The sequence below is a fragment of the Triticum dicoccoides genome, chromosome 5B (genome assembly GCF_002162155.2).
Source record: "Triticum dicoccoides isolate Atlit2015 ecotype Zavitan chromosome 5B, WEW_v2.0, whole genome shotgun sequence".
In the NCBI taxonomy this organism is placed as follows: Eukaryota; Viridiplantae; Streptophyta; class Magnoliopsida; order Poales; family Poaceae; genus Triticum; species Triticum dicoccoides.
In genome coordinates, this window is record NC_041389.1 from 666,892,604 (window position 1) to 666,896,416 (window position 3,813).

At 49.6% G+C, this 3,813-nt stretch overlaps 1 pseudogene; it reads right to left on the minus strand.

The window, feature by feature from the left end:
* Positions 1-2,127: 2,127 nt before the first annotated feature.
* LOC119310443 lies at positions 2,128-3,362 on the minus strand (annotated as a pseudogene).
* Between the last annotated feature and the right edge of the window lie 451 nt (positions 3,363-3,813).

The following is a 3,813-nucleotide window of genomic DNA, read 5'->3' on the forward strand; positions in this document are numbered from 1 at the left end:
CCTCCAACGACGTACCTCTTCAGACGCAAGGGCTGCCCCCTTCTCTCTCTTTTTCTCCGCAATAGTTGATCCCTCCTGAAGGGATGCTCCTCCCTTCTCTTCTACTCCAGCATCTTCTAGCTCTGGATATAGTGAAGCGCTGCCGGATCAATGGTGTTGTAAGTGTGCAATTCACAAAGGAATCATACGTTTCATTCTTGTTCAAGGGAACTGTTCGTGGGACGGATCGAGGGACTTTGAGATGATCTTCACAAACTCTTCTTCCGCTACAACTTGTTTGTTGGTAAGTTCAGATCTAACCTTGTATGCACAATCTTCATTGTGATCTTTGGAAATAGATTCGTATGGCAATTTTTTTTCTACTATGCTTCCCATCATTTACTATCTCCTCGACGAGTACTTGTGAGCATTATCAAGTGACCACCAATAACTGTGCAAAAATACAAATGAAACTTTAGCTGGAGTAGAATCCTTACCATGTCCGTAAATTCTAAATCCTCCACACGAGCAGAATGGTCATTCTTCTAGTGTTTGCCCAACAGCCATCAAATACTAACAGAAGCCAATCCCAACCAGTATGTTGGAGCGTTCCAATGGAGGGAGCGGCCACACCTCCCACATACACCCCACAGCTCCGGGGTGTGACAACAAGTAACAAGCGCATGGAAGCTTGATTCATCCTCAACTCCGAGGATTGGACACATGGCGCGAGCACCAATATGATGCTCCACTTCACCAAACATCGTAGCTAGTCCATCGACTGAAGCTTTCTAGACTATTATTTTCTTTTTTTGCGGAATATAAGCATGCCATATGAGCTTCCACAACGAGCAATCACCGTCCGGGCTGCCACTGGAAGCCCCTCCAGCAAACGCTTCGTCGTGATAGGAGGTGGCTAGTCGTGATTTAACTCTCATATACATAAAAAATGAAGTGTGATACATGCATATACAACCCAGTGGGCCCTCTCATCCATAGATCTACAAATATATACATTGCTTCAAATGCCTTTGTATTTTTTGCTTGAAACTTGAACATAGACTACAACTTTTCCCTCCCATCTACCTTTGTGGCCCATCTACTAGCTTTTCTTGACAGAGTCATAGCGAGAGGCCTCAGTTTTTTCACATGTGAAATTGTAAGAACTGTGGTTAGCATTAATAGTCAGCAGTAATTACGATGATGGCTATATATGACAACAACCAAGAGCAACGTTTGGTGTCCACCGCGATGGAAAAAGATCCTCTAACATTCCAAGGGATGTCAGAGGGAGCTACAATCCCTGGCATTGCTTCACCACACACGCGTGAATAGTGGTTCGAAGTTCGAACACATGCTTATCAACAGTAATTCAATACAGGAATTACCTACAGTATTTTGATCTACAGTGCATTCTTTACTCTCTGACTTGCCTCCGCTATTTTACACAACCGACCAATGTAGCTTCCCTGCCTTTGCTCCTGCAAGTTAGAGGAGCTGGCTCCGTCGACGATGACAACGGAGGTATCTGGTGCCAATGAAGACAACTAACGAACACCCGCGTGGTCGCCATCCACATTTGCATACACTCTTCGGTGTAGGGGGTTAGGATTATGAAGTAATTCCCTTGTGATAGTTAATTACTCCCTCCGTAAACTATATAATAGCGTTTAAATCACTACTTTAGTGATCTAAACGCTCTTATATTATTTTACAGAGGGAGTACTAGTTTACTACTCCCTTCGTTTTTATTTACTCCGCATATTAGCTTTGATCTTAGTCAAACTTTATAAACTTTGACCAAGCTTACCGAAAACAATCTAAACTTTCACAATAACAAATATATGTGGTATGAAAATATATTGAATGATGATTCTAATGATATTGATTTGGTATTGTGGATGTTAATATTTTTTGTATAAACTTGGTCAAAATTTACAAAGTTTGACTCGAGACAACATGCACAACCATTTGTGTGTTATTTTGTCTCTAAAATGATGAGAGCGACCATCGCTGATCGGCGCGTCAACAACAGTTGTGGCATGTCCTCCTAGCATCAAGTGCCACGATTAACCACATGATCGAGGAACAATGTTTCAATGATTTATTCAATCATCCAGATTTTATGTAGAATAGTTATTTATCCAATTAGCAAGTGAGAGGATCAACCACGTGACCAAGGAACAACACCGCATCTGTCATCTCCTCAACCACGGCAAATAAGAAGGGCCGATCCGCCACAAAATCCACCAGATGCCTTGGTCGTGGTGCCGTAGTACGCCCGATTACGACGCCGGTGGCAGCGGCGGCCGCGGTGCCTACCTCGTCCACCTCAATGGTGCCCTTATGGTACACCCCGGTGATGGTGAGCCCCCCATCTCTGCTGCTCACCATACCGGAGAAGTCGCCGCCATGAAAAGCCCTATTGACACCAAGCTTTCGCATGTCCGAAGACGCCTCAAACTCATACGTGAACTTGAACTTGGGGACCATGAACCGCCCGACTGGAACCTTACCCGCTGGCGTGTGCGTCTTGATGAACTCCGGCGTCGACACAGCCTTGTCATACAGATCGGCGAGACTAACAGTGTCCCTGTCCGGTAGTAGGATAAGCATGTAGAATTCAGCTTGCTACTGCACGTCGTTCTTGTACAGGCAGCTTGAGGGCCCTGAAGCCCGGGTAGACCGCGATGCGCTGTGACCGGCTTGTGGTCATGGATGGCACGCGCACGGTGGTGCCGCCTGGGATGTGGAACGGCACGGTGGAGACGTCGAACGGCTGTGTCCACGCCCCTTTGAAGTAGAGCGCGTTGGCGAGGACGACCGCCGTGGACGAGTCTACGGAGCTGGGAGGGAGGACGTCGCGGATGAGCTTGTTCGTCGCGTCCGCCACGAAGGCGTTCACGCGCTGCCTCGCCTGCTCGGCCCCTGACACAAAGTCCAAGGATTCCGCCGTGGCGCCGTACCGCGACGCGGCGGTGACCGTGAACTCTGGCCTGAGCGCCAGCCTCTGGTCCACCCATACGCCGCAGGCGAAGGACGTCTACGCTATGCCATTGAGCCTGCCGACGAGCTCGGTCGCCGCGGTGCGGTGCAGCTCGTCGAGCGACGCCGATCCAAAGAACCCCAGGAACTCGCTACGCGTGTCGCCCCGCGCGCCTGCGGCCACCATCGCGAGCGTCGCATGGATGGAGGACGAAGTTGCGCCCCGTGCCGCCTTCCGCCCGGACGCCGGCCTCCCCGGCGAGAGCCAGGCCACACGACGCGTTCCCGACGGCGTCTCTGCCGACCGCCGACTCTGCGCCCGTAGAGTCGACGCCAGGACCAGAAGGCGCCTCGAGGAACAGGGTCGGGATGAGGACTGCGTTACCCGAGGGCGACATCGCCTTGTGCTTGATCGCGCCTTCGCAGTGAGATTCAAGAGAAGGCGGCGGCTGAGTCCCTGCGAGCGAGCTCGCGTGTGGGTTAGGGTTAGATGCACAGTGGACTACTAGGCTGAGCTGTTGGGCTGTGAGTGGGACTGGATTATCAATTTAAAAATGGAAACGTCACTCAAATATTGGTTTTCAGTTTTTCACAATTTCTCCAAAAAAAATTGGTTTTCACTTTTTTTAGTGGGAATATTTTTTTATGTCAGGACCCCGATCCTAAGGCACATCGATCTAGCATGTAACCCATCATACTTTGCGGTCTCATGCATGGTATTCCCACGGGTACCGCCTCACCTGGCCCGAGACCGTTTGTGCCTTTTGGCTCACGTATATGATAGTGTCGCTAGCATCCATATGACAGAGAACCCGGGCCGACATGACTAGTCGTGAACCCAAAGTGGCA